The sequence below is a fragment of the Anas platyrhynchos genome, chromosome 33 (assembly GCF_047663525.1).
Source record: "Anas platyrhynchos isolate ZD024472 breed Pekin duck chromosome 33, IASCAAS_PekinDuck_T2T, whole genome shotgun sequence".
NCBI classification, from domain to species: domain Eukaryota; kingdom Metazoa; phylum Chordata; class Aves; order Anseriformes; family Anatidae; genus Anas; species Anas platyrhynchos.
Window position 1 is genome coordinate 9,376,335 of NC_092618.1, and position 14,320 is coordinate 9,390,654.

General features: G+C 57.8%; 1 long non-coding RNA gene across 1 annotated transcript; it reads right to left on the reverse strand.

Annotated features, from left to right (window-relative positions):
- Window positions 1-2,755: 2,755 nt before the first annotated feature.
- Window positions 2,756-13,467, reverse strand: LOC140000394 (uncharacterized). Its single transcript, XR_011805534.1, has 2 exons — window positions 11,617-13,467; window positions 2,756-9,326 (listed from the first exon to the last, which is right to left on the reverse strand). It is a non-coding gene; the product is annotated as an uncharacterized lncRNA (long non-coding RNA).
- Between the last annotated feature and the right edge of the window lie 853 nt (window positions 13,468-14,320).

Sequence of the window (14,320 nt, forward strand, 5' to 3'; positions counted from 1 at the left end):
CAGCTGGGGCTGGGGCAGGGGCTGGGAGGGCGCTTCCCAGAGTGTCTTCTAGGCCAGCTTCAGGCACACAACATCTGCATGTCAGAGTGATCTTTGCTGTGTGCAAGGAGCTGAGAGACCAACAACAGTCATGGGGCTGGAACATTGCCTGCAAGGTCCCACCTGCCCTAGCACCTCCCAGAACTGGCACGGAACTGGTTCACATGCATCAGAGGGTCTGGGAGCCCAGCAGCAGTGCCATGGGCTTGAAGGATCACAATCAGATCACTTCTACCTGGGCAGGTCCTAGGCCAAAAAGGGGGTGTTTTGTAGGTATGATATTATGAGGCGGTGGTGCCTCAGAAATTCTAAGTCCAGCAGGAAGTGAATGGCTGTTAAATGGCCTTTGAGGTGGCTTCTTGGAGAAATAGCTGGCAGCTCATCCCTTGACTCCCGGCTGGGATCTATGCCATTAGGCTCATATCTGCAAAAGTACCTGAAAGGCAAGCAGAAGGCACTTGCTGTGCCTGTAGTTTGTGAGATCCGCTCTTTCCGAGTACCTGGTAGGCCCCATAAAGGAAGAGGTCTTGGATAGGGCTTGTCATGTCAGAGGTGTCAGCTTTTGCCTGAAGTCATCCTTCAGGACTGCTTTCAGTTTTCAACACAGAGGGGGCCACTGCCTCCAAGATGCCTGGGGTAAACTGAACCATGCACGAGGGCCTGGAAAAAGTCACCCTGGCTGCATAGGAGCCGTTCTATATCCAAAAGCTGGAGGCAGGAAACAAATTTTTAGGGTGGTACGGAGCTGCAGGGCACATTGTGCAGAATGTTCTTGCAGCCTTTATGTTCTTTTCCATCCTGGCTTCGGTGCTGCGTCTGTCTTAAGAAAGGAGTAGCCAACAGAGGTAAGACAGACACTGTGAGATCATGAAAGCCATCAGAAAACTACCCTTAAGAAGATGACTGATATGGGGAGGTCAGAAGAAGCCTGGCCAGGAGAAATGTGAGATTTGGGAGAGAGAAGAGGCCAGCAGGAATCAATGATTTCTGGGAGGCTAGAAGGTTCAGGCAATGTTGATTCTGCTGTAGCACTGACTTAAAAGAGTCATGTAAAGACCTTGCCCTATTTTAACCAGCAACATTAATCCTTAAACCTAAATGCTACTGTACACACTGTCAGGAATCCACTACTCTAATGCCTGACCTCAACGCATCCCTTGAAGCCAAAATTCATCACATAGCCCCTTCCCCTTGTTTTTACTCTCTTAATCACTCTGATCCCTGACCTTAACACTAGCATTAAAATGCTCTTTTTAACCCTAGGAAACTGCCTGAGAGACCTAAACAAAACCCTAAACCACAAAGCTTGTCCATACCCTAAACACAGACCTGATACCCACGTAAGAATACCAAAACATTCCCATTCAAACTTTGCTTAATCTTTAACCCAGTAAGGTGGGCCCTAGTCCCTAGTCATATACATGAACACCTAACACCCAAAACCCCTGTTCCTGTGCATTAACCTCCTCACCTTCAGCCCCTCTACTAAGCCTTAACTTTAGGCCCGTCATCCCTTGGGACAGGGCAGGAACCATGAGGTTGCTCTGCAGTCATGGCACTCAAAGCTGAATGTGAGGGGCCATGGATCTCATCAGATTGTGGGCCACAAGGAGGAGACAGGGGAGAATGCTCTGATGAGCTCAGCTCTGCCTCAGGAAGTCCTGCACCAGCAGGAGCAATGTGACTGTGGCAGTGACGGTAAGGTCACTTCTGTCCCTGCAGAAGATAGGGCAGCAGCAGGAACATGTCACAGAAAGGGACTGAGAGGTCACTTCTGTCTGTAGGTGGCAGGTCACCCTTGACTTAGAGCTGGGATCGGTACTTTTCGGCTGACATCTGCCAGTGGCCCTGGTAGGCCAGCAAAAGGCACCTGGCTGGCATGCTGACTGTGGGATCCCCTCTGCCTACATACCCAGGAGGACCCATGCAGAAAGAAGGCCCACATATGGGTTGTCCTGTCCCTTCTGCTTGAGTCCATGACTGGACAGCAGCAGGCCCATGGCTTGGAAGATGCTGGTGCGGTGACTTCTGTCTGGTTGGCTGACAGGCCGCAAGGAGCCTGATGGATTGGGATGCCTACTTTAGGAGGGGGTTCCACCCTGATGGAGCTTTCTTTTGTAGTAGAAAAGAGTAGGAGAGAAAAAACTGCCACAAAGTGCACTTTGGAATGTTGGTGCTGGCCACGAGGAGGAAGAACTGTCCCTCAGAGTGTTGTGCTGCGTTGCCAGAGGTCACCCAAAGAGCGTCTGTGATCAGAGCATGGCTTTGTGTGAGAAGGAGCAGCTGGGGAGGGTTGATGAGACACTGGTGAAATGATGGAAATGCTGGGATGAGAGCAAGGTGGTGAACAGAGACGGGTGTCTACAGTCCTCAAAGAAATAGGTGAAAGTCATCAAAGTCAACAAAGTGCTCTGCCGGGCACTGCCCAGCCCAGCCCGGCCCCTGCCCACCTCTCCCCACCACCCTGCCCTCTCTCCAGCCCAGCCCAGCCCAGCAGCCCAGGCTGGGCTGGCCCCAGGGCAATGCCCTCCACAGGCTGCTGCAGGGCTCTGGGCACGGCCACCCCAGCCCCAGCCCCTCACAAGGCACCGCAGCTGCTGGGACAAAGTGTGGTGGTTTTACTCAGGTGGGCAGCCGAGCTCCACCACAACCGCTCTCTCACTCCCCCTCTCCTCAAAGAGGAAGGGGGAGAAAATACAACACAGAGAACTCGAGGTTTGAGATGAGAAAGGTTTAATTAAATGGAAAGGGAATGGGGAGGAAAAAAAAAAAAAAAAACGAAACAAAAGAAACAATCAGTCCGCGCGGGAGCACGGAGAGAGGGAAAAAAAAATTATTCTCTACTTCCCATCAACGAGCGGTGTTCAGCCACGTCCTGGGAAGCAGGGCCTGAGGGTCCGAGCCACGGCTGCGCTCGCGTCAGGCAGCACCCTGGGGTGTCACCAAGTGACGTCACAATGGGTGCCCACCCAGCCCAGGCGCGTGTCACAGTGGCACCCATTGTGACGTCACTTGGTGACACCCCAGGGCTCCGCCTTATAAGAGCGCAGCCGTGGCTCGGACCCTCAGTGTCGGTGCACGGCAGTGACGGACAGGGCAGGAGCACAGGGCCTTCGAGGAGTCCCCGAGCATAGCCCACGTCCCACAATGCCGCAACCGCCCGCCCAGAGGAGCCGCCGGTTTCTATCTGAGAACTCTCCCTCTCCAGAGGCTCCTTCTGAAGGGGATGAGGAGGGAGGCATGCCCCCCAGGCAGCCCAGGCTGGCCTGGCAGGAGACCTGGTCTTCTAGGGGCAGCAACCGGCCAGCAGAGGACAGCTTGCTGGCAGAGGACAGCACCCCAGTCGAGGCCTTTTTCCTGGAAGAGGACAGCAGCCTGGCAGAGGCCATTTTGCTGGCAGAGGCCATTGCTCAGGCAGCGGGCAGCAGCGAGGTAGAGGAGAGCCAGGACGACGTACAGTGGCTGGATCCCAGTGAGTCAGGGTCTTCGGGATGGGGTGGGGAGGGTTGGGGACACAGAGACCCCTGCCTGACTCCAGGACTCCTTCCCTGGGTAAAGCGGCGCTTGGGCTGACGGGGCCGAGCTTCCTCCGCAGCACCACAGAATGCCAGGACGCTTTGGGCTGGGGGGGACCTCGGCGATCACGATGCTTCCCCCCAGCCCAGGCTGCCCAAAGCCCACCCAGCCTGGCCGTGGGCAGTGCCAGGGAGGGGGCACCGCAGCCTGCGCCAAGGCCTCACTGCCCTGGGCGTGAAGGAGAGAAATCCCTGCCTGTCCGAAAGAAACCTGCCCTCTTTGAGGTTAAAGGTGTCACCCCTTGTCCTGTCGCTGCAGTCCATGATGAAGATCCCCCCCCAGCTTTCCTGGAGGCCCCTTTGGGCACGGGGAGGCCGCAGCGAGGTCCCCCCGCAGCCTTCTCCAGGCTCCACAAGCCCAGCTCCCTCAGCCTCTCTTCCCAGCGGAGCTGCTGCAGCCTCTGGGCATCCCCGCGGCCTCCCCACGGCCTTCTGGGGCTGGGACCCTTCCTCTCCTCACCCCTGCATTCAGCCCCTCTCTGCAGCACTCTTTGCTTTCCTCCTTTCCAGGTAAGGCATGGAAACTGTGCAGAGACAAGGCCGTGGAATTCATCAGGGCGTATGTCAGAGGCACAGAAAAGGTAATGGCAGCCGCTTGCATCACAGCTGTGCTCCTGGCGCTGCCCTCCAGGGGTCCCACACAGCCCCAGACCCCTCAAGGCTTTGGTCCTGCTGGCCGTGGGTGTCCCCCTAATGCTCTGTTGGTGTCTTTGTGGCTGCCAGGACGACGAGGAGCAGAAGATGCTGTTCCTCAGCAAAATCTGCGATCTGTGCAGATGTGTCACAGAGAGGGGTGTGCCAATGAACTTGCATGACTTCTGCTGCCAAACTAACCTGGTGGAGAACATCATGGTGAGAGGATGCGCAGCGGGCTGGGGAAGGGGCAAGGCCCCCCGGCACCAGCCCCCTGGGAGGCGAGGGCTGGGGCAGCGCTGGCTCTGCTGCTGCTGGGTGCCGGCGGCTCCAAGGTCTCATCCTGCTTGTGCTCTGCAGGCGCTGCTGGAAAAGGAGCCCATGGACAGCTTGCGCACAGCATTCCGGCAGAAGGCCATGGAGACTGTCGCCCTCCTCAGGTGCGTGCCCAGCCCCTGGTGGCAATGTCCTGGTGGCCCTGAAGCTGGCAGGGAGGCTGCCCGTCCCTCCCAGGGATGCCTGGCCAAGGGAGGTCCGTGTCCTCCTTCATAAGCCTCGAGGCACTGCGTCCAACAGGCTCCTCTCTCTCTCTCCTTCAGCAACACCGTACCAACAGCACTGCGTGGCAAAAAGGAGAGACTCCTGCATGTGTGCTGCAAGAGCATCTTCTTTCTGCCTCCCGAGTCAGATGTGCCAGAGACAGAAGGAGCGCTCTACACCAAGGTATGTGCTGGGTGAGGTACCGGCACCCCCAGTCCTGCTGAGCTGCTGCCTTGCTTCCCCGTGCTGACACAACCAAAGACCAGTGCAGGGCCGGGGCCCAGATTTGCTTTCCCAGCCTCACCCCTTCCCCGACCTGATCTTGTGCTGCAGGAGGTCTGCACGCAGTGGCTTTTTAGCCCCAAAGCCACCCCTGAACTCCCGAGGGGCTCAGAGCCAGCTCCTGGGGGTGAGGAGGGCCACAGAAATAATTCGATGCTCTTCTGTCCTCCCTGCAGACTATGAAAGCCATGGACACCATGCTGGTGGCCTTCGTACTCAACTGTCCAAAGACCAGTTTCAGCACAGAGTTGGAGAATATCTTGGAGGTTTGGCATTTGCAAAGAATTTCCAAAGAATCCTCTCAGGTCTCATTTGCAGACCACTGTCAACCCAGCAACTTCTCTCCTCGCAGGCGCTGCTGTACTTTGCCCTCTCCAAAAACCCAGCTGTGTGTGAGAGAGCTGTGAGGAGGATTGAGAGGCTGGGTGATTTCATCATCAGTTATTTTTTGAGCGAGGTAAGGCACAAGGAACCCTCCACCCTTTCCTGCATCCCAGAGCATCCTGCCACTCAGGGGTGCCTGTGAGGCAAGCCTCGATGCACGTGAGTGCCTCAGAACCGTGAATCGAGGGTCTTCGTCCCTTCTTCGCCCCTGCTCTTCCCTCCCCAGGCCCTGCTATCTCAGGGGCTGGCTCTGCCTCCACTAAGCCCTTTGTCTCTCCTCCCTTCCTCACCCAGAACTCAGATGACTATGAAAAATACAAGCACAGCCACGATGATTCCAGAGAGCTCTACATCCCCATCCTGGGACAGCTGCTGGGCCACCTCTTGCTTTTCAGCAATAGCAATGATTCCTTTGGATACGCAGCTTTGGATGCTCTTTTTCGCTTCTACAAAATCGTCAGAGAAGGAAGAGGTAAGAAGGTGTGGTGGGCACTGTCCGTCTGCACACAGACAGCTACTGATTTGTCTACTTGTTTTCCCCAAGTATTGTGAAGGTTTATTCTTTTGCTTGGTGGAGGCTGCCCACGGAATTCTGCCAGGTTCCCTGGCCTCCTCTGCTCCTCACAGCAGCTTCCCGCAGCATTCTGGCTATCGTTTTCCGCAGAAGCTAGACGCTCACCTGCCGTCCAGGAGCAGTTCTCTGCTGCTGTCCTTCCCAACCCTCCCCAGATCACCTACCACGCTGTTTTGTGGTGTCCCCCAGTCTAAGCCATCAATCGATGAGCACTTCCCAAACCGCATCTTCCCCGAGGAGTGAACAGCAGAGCCAGCCGTGCATCACCAGGGATGGTGACGCCCTCCAGAATGCTCCCTGACTGTTTGCTCCCTGCCGTCTTAAAGGCAGGTGTCAGGGGGCTTCCTGCACATCCTGACCCCGAGCAGAAGGGGGTCTGTGACACGCTGCTACCCCCACGGCACCCAACGCCATTGCTTCTCCTCCTTCTGCATCATCCCTGAGGTCCCTCTTGCTCCCAGCACTCCTCACCTTGTGCTTTACATCCCTGCCCACCACTCTCCTCGCCGTGGGTCTGAGCCTCCCTCCTCAGCCATTCCTAGTGAAAGAGCTTTTCACCATTTGGCAAGCTTGTTGGCAAAGATGCTCTTCCCTACTGACTCTTCGCTGTTTCCCCCTGTTTAGAATGCATATTGAGAGAGGACATGGTAAATTATGCAGAGAGACACAAGAATTTGGAGGACACAGCATACCCGTTTTCTACAACATCAACTCCGTGTGAAATTGCCAAGGTAATGAGCTCTGGCCTTGCTGGGGATCTTGTCCGCAGCATCAGCAGGCATCTCGTGTGAGCAAAGGGGTCCAGAACCGGTGGGGCTGGCACGGCCTCACTCGCCCTGCTGAGAGGGTTCCTCTTGTCCCCAGGCTGGGGCTATGCGAAGGCTGCTCCCCTGTGTCCCGGCAGCAGCTCCAGCCCTCCTGGCCACCAGCAAGCCCTGGTTACCTGCAGGGCCAGCACTCTGGCCCCATATGCCCCATCCTCACCCCTTCCCCCGAGGGCCCTCTCTCCAGAGCTGCCCTTGCTGCTCAGCTAAGCAGCACCCTTGGGACACTCAGTGAGGCATGTCTTCGCTCCTCCTTCTTCCCACAGCGGTTTGGAGGATACCTCTTCCCTGCTGAGAGGCTGAAAATCATCCTCACAGCCCTTGAAGCTTTACAAGACTCCAGCATCCATGACAAGCAGGGGGCCTGCAGCGTGCTGGACGCAGCCTTGAAGGACCCTTTCTACTGGCTGACAGATGTAAGTGGCCTGTGGCCATGGCCCTGCCCTTGAGCTCTTCCAGGCGTTGTTCCTCTCTCCTTCCCTGCCTCCCTCCCTGCCTCCCTCGCACATCGGGGTCTCTTGGGCTCCAGAAGCCACCTGAAGCCAGCAGAGAGCAATGGAAGGGGCCAAAGTTTGAGTGGCAGCTGTGGCAATGGCTGCGGTCTGCTGGCAACACCATTCCCACTTTGTCCCACAAGGTGCCAACGATCATGGAGTGCATCAGGAGAAACCTGGGCAGCATCCACACGGCATCGGCGCGGCAGTGCCTGGACTCCCTGCTTCTCAGGCTGACCAACATGATGCCCAGGAGAGAAGTCGAGAACCTGCTGCAGTTCTCTCCGCCACGTGACAGGTCCTGGCCTTAACATCCTTGAGGGCTTGTTCCGCGTCAGGAGATGCACCTGGAGACTCTCTGCTTGCCACACCAATGGCAAAGGGCAGGACATCCCCAAGGAGCACAGCCCTCCTTCCCACCAATGTGTTCCAGCCCTACTGGGCCAGCCAGGGCTGCAGCAGCCCAGCTGTCCAAGGCAGCCCAGAGTCCCCCTGCCCCCAGGGAACACCAGCTCAGCCCCCTCCTGCCTGCCCAGGCTGGGCCCTCAGTGCTCCCCAAGTCACAGGGGCTGCAGGACAGCCTGGGTCCTCTGGGGCTGGCCCAGTTTGTGGCCCTGCGGCTGAGGCAGCCTCACTGACAGAGTATTCTGGGCTTGCAGCACTGACCTGGCCATGTGGGAGGTGATCCTGGCCATGCCAAAGACCTTGAAGAGGGTTTTAAACATCATGATGGAAGACTTGCCGCTGCGCTACTGGTGCACCGCAGTCACCAAAGACACCTGCATCCGTCGCTTGGCTGTGAGTTCCCAGATGAAACCTTGCTCCCAGCAGGGCTACGTGTGCCCCTTCAGGCACACAGGCACAGCCCTGTGCCCATCTACCCCCAAACTGCCAGCTCCCGCAGGACGTACGGACACATGGTCCCTGGGGCCGGCAAGCCCCCGTAGCTCCCCGCGCCTGGTGCCTCTTTGGTGCCAGCTGGCGCTGCCCCATCCCTGCCCAAAGGTGGGAGAAGAAGAGGCTGCAGGGAGCCCTGCAGGCCCTGCCAGGCTCTCACTGCTCTTTCTTGCAGATGCTGGGCCGGAATCACATTTCTGAGGAGGACTTTGGTAACCCGGTGCACCTCCAGAGCTACCTGAGGTACCCAAGACCAGAGATGCGCTTGATGGTTCTGAAAGGGCTCTGCACCGTGTCAGAGAGCCCTGAGAAGGTGAGCGGGCCATCGTCAAGCAAAGCCATGTTGGCAGCCTGGGGCTTTGCTCTTCTGCCCTCCCGTCCCTCCCCGCTGCCAGGAAGCAAGGCAGGAGGCTGGTGCTCAGGAACCAGAGCCCTTTGCCCAGGGTGGTCTCTCACTGCCTCACGGAAGGGAAATGGTGTCTTTCCTACAGGCAAGGAAAATTCAGGTCTTGCTGCCAGACATTGTGGAGGCCCTGCAGGACACCAACACATATGTGGTGCTGACGGCCCTGCCTGTGCTGAGAAACGTGATGGCTCATGTGGAGAGGTGGAAGGACAGTGGCCTGGCTCTGCAGCTGGCTGAGAAGCTCCTGCCACTCTTTGACCACGTAAGTGTGCTGCGGGAGCCCGAGCCCTCAGCTGGGCCCCCTGTAACGAGGGCTGCCCTTCAGCCCGGCCCTGTGGGCAGCACTCAGGCAGGGCCTTCCCAGTCTCCTCGTCAGCCCAGGCGCTGGGGAGCTCTGCTTGGGCATGGCTGGTGCGGCTGGTGGTGAAAGTGGGGTGGCTGGCGGGCAGCCTGCGATGGCAACCGATTGCGTTGCCCTTCACGGGCACCAGGCCTTGCAGCTGCCCCTGAGCAGCTCCTCTGGGAAGGATCCAGCGCTGAAGCATCTCACAGTGCTGGGAGCTCCCTTCACATCGGCCACGCTAATGCTGAAATTCCTCCTGTCCTCCTCCCTGCCAGGCGTCCAGCCAGGTGCAGGAGCACTCCATCTGCCTCTTCCAAGCCGTGGTGGAAGCTGTGCTGCGGCAAAGGAAGAAGGAAATGAAGAGGAGAGTGCACAGGAGCCTTCTCCCACTCTACTTTCACATGAGAGACCAGAGTGAGAGCGTAGCAAAGGTACAGATCTCAGAGCTGAGCAGTTATGTGGGCAAGGGTGTGCTGATGCCACAGGGTTGCTGTGGGGGATCTCTGGCCGGCAGCATGAGCTGCCTCCGATGGTGGCTGTCCCGTGGCCTTGCCTTGGCCACTGAACCCAGTGCACGCTGCCCCCCACCACAGCCTCCCATAACGCGCTGGGAAAGGCTCGCAGCCCTGCCAAGAGGAGGGGACAGAGGGTCTCCTTCCCAAGGCTGTGCTGCTACCTCCCAACCTCTGCTGCTCCGCAGGCCTCTGGGGAAGCTCTCGCCGTGGCTGCAGAGTTTCTGCGATGCAAGGAGCTCAAGCGCTTCGTCCAGACAAAACAGACGTGGAGGATTGGAGAGTGCTTGGTAAGGACCCAACTTGGTTTGCCCCAGCTGGGCAAACGCGCCCGGCCAGAGCCCGCTGCCTGCAGCCGCATCCTCGCTCCCTTCCTGCCAGCACAGAGCCCCAGGGGGCTCTTCTGCAGGCCCCTCTGCCCTCCCTGCCCCCAGGATGCTGGAGGAGACCCTGGAGAGGGTGTGCAAGCCCCGTGACCCTGCGTTCTCTCTCTCTCCAGCTGCAGCAGGACAGAGGCAGAGTAGAAGAATACCTGCAGCAGAGCCAGCCCTACCTGAAGGCCACTCAGACCCTTGTGCGACTTGAGGCCGTCAGATTCATTGGTGAGCCCAGCCCCTGGGTCCCTCTTGGGGCAGCCTTTGGCAGCCCCAGGCACTGCCCTGTTGCCCCCAGAGCCCCCCGACTGGGCCCTTGCTCCAGGGTGCAGGAGGGGGCACAGCCTGGCTGGCCAGGCCAGGGGCTGCGCTGCTGGGAGCGTGCTGGGGAGCGGGGCTCTGATGGGGTCTCTGTGTCTAGGTCTTGCTGCGCGCTACTGCGAGGACCAGAGCGAGGAGAAGCTGGAGGAAATCCTCAGAGGTGAGTGAGGGCAGTGGGGGGTGTGCTAGGGCTGGGGGGACAGCGGCAGAGGCCCCCGTGCCTTGCCCTGCTCCAGGGAAATGCTTCGGGGCAGAGGAGCAATGCAGCCATAGGAACGAGGGAGAGGAGACGGGGTAGCCTGTGGTGTCAGGGAATGGCCTCCCAGCCTGGAGCTGGGCAGTGCCGCTGAAAGGGTTGAGTGTCCCTGAGGAAGAGTCAGGGGAAAGGGCAGTAAGGCTGACAGAAGGTGGGAGCCTGTTGTAGAGCACGCAACCAGGACGAAGAGGGAGATGAGACAGCCTACAAGCAGCTAGGAGCAGGGTCACGATTGCTAGCCCTTGCTCTCATGGGGAAGCACAATAGCGAGAGGAAAGAGTCCAGGAGATTCCTGGAGTGTGTGAATCCTCCCAAGGGATGGAGGCAGGTGGTGAGGGAACCAGCTTGTGAAGGTGCCCCACTTGACCTGTGGTGCGCAGGTGGGGAAGGACTGGTGGCTGCATTTGGGACATTGCTGAGCAGCAGCTTTCAACGGATTCCTTTGTCCCTCCTGCTCCTCCTGGCCTGGGGAAGAGTCGAGTGGGGCTGGCATGCTCTGCAGGGGATGCCTGGGGATCTCTGCAAGGAGTGGGTTTTCATCTCTGCTCTTCTTTCTTTTGCAGTCCTCCAGCCTTCATATAAAGACCCGGAACCCATGGTCTGTTCCCTGGCATTTCAAACCACCCTGATCCTGACGTCAAGGCATAACGCAACACCAAGACGGAGATTTCCACTGCTGCGTTGCCGCTAGCCCCGCAGCAGTCCTCAAAAGAGCAATATATATTTTAATAGAACTAGGTTGTTGTCTCGTTATTCCAGCAGCTCCTTCACAGTGACTCGGTGCCATGACGCTGAGCTAACTTGGAGGCCACCAAGGACCCTGAGAAGTTCCCTGTGTTCCCCTGAGAAGGCAACTTCCTTGTGAGGGGAACAGAGGGCCCTATTTGTTAGCCTGACCCTACCCGTAGGGAAGTCTGCTGCCTCCCTGGGGCTAGGGTCATGGACGTTGCCAGAAAGCTTCCCAACCTGGTTTTCCCCTCTGATTACTATCGTCTTTTGATAGTCCAGGCCGGCAGTGATAATACTGAAGACAGAAGCCTGAAGACTATCAAGCGGGACTTTAGGGGACTGGGACGGGTAGTGGATGGAGTGGGAGTTCAGGTGGTGTTTTTGTCCACCCCTACAGTGGCAGGGAGGGGTACAGAGAGGACTCACGACTCACTGGGATCCAGCAACTGCAACTCCTTCTTGCTGTCCTCTGTCAAACCTCTGTTCTCTACCACTAAGCTGTCCTCTGCTGGTCTCCTGTCCTCTGCCAGGCTGCTGTCCTCTACCGGGCTGCTGCCCTTTGACAGCAAGCTGTCCTCTGCTGGGCTTCTGTCCTCTGCCGGCAAAATGTCCTCTACCGGGGTGCTGTCCTCTGCCAGCAAGCTGTCCTCTGCTGGCCGGTTGCTGCCCTCAGAAGACCAGGTCTCCTGCCAGGCCAGCCTGGGCTGCCTGGGGGGCATGCCTCCCTCCTCATCAGATTCAGAAGGAGCCTCTGGAGTGGGAGAGTTCTCAAATAGAAAACGGAGGCTCCTTCGGGCAGGCGTGGGCTATGCTCGGGGACTCCTCGAAGGCCCAGTGCTCCTGCCCTGTCCGTCACTGCCGTGCACCGACGCTGAGGGTCCGAGCCACAGCTGCAGTCATATAAGGCGGACCCCTGGGGTGTCACCAAGGGAGGTCACCAAGGGTCCCATGTGACACGTGCCTGGGCTGGATGGGCCCCACCGGGCGCTGTAAGTTCGTGGGCGACACCAAGCTGGGCAAGGGGATCTGGACAGGCTGGATCAACGGGCCGCATCCAGCTGCATGGCATTCAAGGCCAAATGCTGGGTTCCACACTTGGAATCATAGAATATCCTGAGTTGGAAGGGGGCAGACCTGAAGGGATGAAAGACACGGTCTCCCGATGCCTCTTGAGCAGAAGGCCTTTATTGCCATTTTTCTCTGCTACATATACTTTCCCCGTAACCACATGCGCTGTCCACGCGCCTGAATCAGTCCTACAATTCATTAGAGACCCTCAGCCACGCGCCTCAAGCCAGCCAGCAATTGACCACTGCGCAAAGCTCATCTTTAATGCTGTAGCCAAGTTAATTTATCTCCACCTTGTTCAAGTTTTTGTTACTAATGCCTAGTAAAAAAAGGGGCTTTAGGGCTTTGGGGCGACTACTTAAAGGATCAGGGGCACAGGTTGTGTTTGCCTCTGTCCTTCCGATAGGGGGGATCGATGCTGACAAGCAGACTCATCACATTAACACGTAGCTTCGGGACTGGTGCAACTGGTAGAACTTTGGGCTTGCTGATCATGGGAGGGTCTATGTGACACTGGCCTGCTACCACCAGATGAGATGCGCCTCCCTGTAGTGGTTTTACCTGGCAAGGTTTTGGTAGCACGGGGCCATAGGAGTGGCTTTTGTGAGAAGGATCTGGAAGCTGCCCCATGTTTGCTAAGGGCCCCTCTGCTGACCAGAGCTGAGCCAATAAGTCACAGAATCACAGAATCACAGAATTTCTAGGTTGGAAGAGACCTCAAGATCATCGAGTCCAACCTCTGACCTAACGCCAACAGTCCCCACTAAACCATATCCCTAAGCTCTACATCTAAACGTCTTTTAAAGACTTCCAGGGATGGTGACTCCACCACTTCCCTGGGCAGCCTGTTCCAGTGTCTAACAACCCTTTCGGTAAAGAAGTTCTTCCTAAGATCCAACCTAAAACTCCCCTGGCGCAACTTTAGCCCATTCCCCCTCGTCCTGTCACCAGGCACGTGGGAGAACAGGCCAACCCCCACCTCACTACAGCCTCCTTTAAGGTATCTGTAGAGAGCGATAAGGTCGCCCCTGAGCCTCCTCTTCTCCAGGCTGAACAAGCCCAGCTCCCTCAGCTGCTCCTCGTAGGACTTGTTCTCCAGGCCCCTCACCAGCTTCGTCGCCCTTCTCTGGACCTGCTCAAGCACCTCCATGTCCTTCTTGTAGCGAGGGACCCAAAACTGAACACAGTACTCGAGGTGCAGCCTCACCAGAGCCGAGTACAGGGGGACGATCACCTCCCTAGCCCTGCTGGTCCCACGATTTGCGCCTCTGTGAAAGCATATTTAAGACAGGGAAAAAAAACGCTGCACACAGCAGCTGGGAGAGTGAGAGGAGTGAGGAACGGCCTTGCAGGCGCCAAGGTCAGTGAAGAAGGAGGGGGAGAGGTGCTCCAGGCGCCGGAGCAGAAGTCCCCTGCGGCCTGTGGTGAGGACCCTGGTGAAGCAGGTTGTCTCCCTGCAGCCTCATGGAGTACCACGGTGGAGCAGGGTTCCACGCTGCAGCGCGTGGAGGAGACCACGGTGGAGCAGGTGGCCCTGCACCGATGGAGGCTGCGGCCTGTGGAAGACCCCTGCCGGAGCAGATTCTGGGTCGGACCTGTAGCCCGTGGAGAGGAGCCCACGCAGGAGCAGGGGGTCTGGCAGGAGCTGCTGCCCATGGGGGACCCAGGTTGGAGCAGTCTGCTCCTGAGGGATGGACCCCGTGCTACGGACCCATATCTGGAGCAGTTCTGGAAGAGCTGCTGCCTGTGGGAAGCCCACGCCGGATCAGTTCAGCAAGGACTGCATCCCGTGGGAGGGATCCCACAGCACAGGGGACGAGAGTGACCGAGAAGGAGCGGCAGAGAAGAAGCACTATAGACTGACCATAACCCCCGTTCCTTCGTTCCCCTGCACTGCTCGGGGGGAGGAGGTGGAAGAGGGTAGACGGGGGAGAAGGTGCTTTTGGCTTCTCTCCTTTGTTTCTCACTTCTCTAGCTTGTTAGTAATAAGCAATAAATCTTACCATCTCCCTATGCTGAGTCTGTTTTGTCCGTCACAATAATTACTGTGCCATCTCCTCGTCCTTATC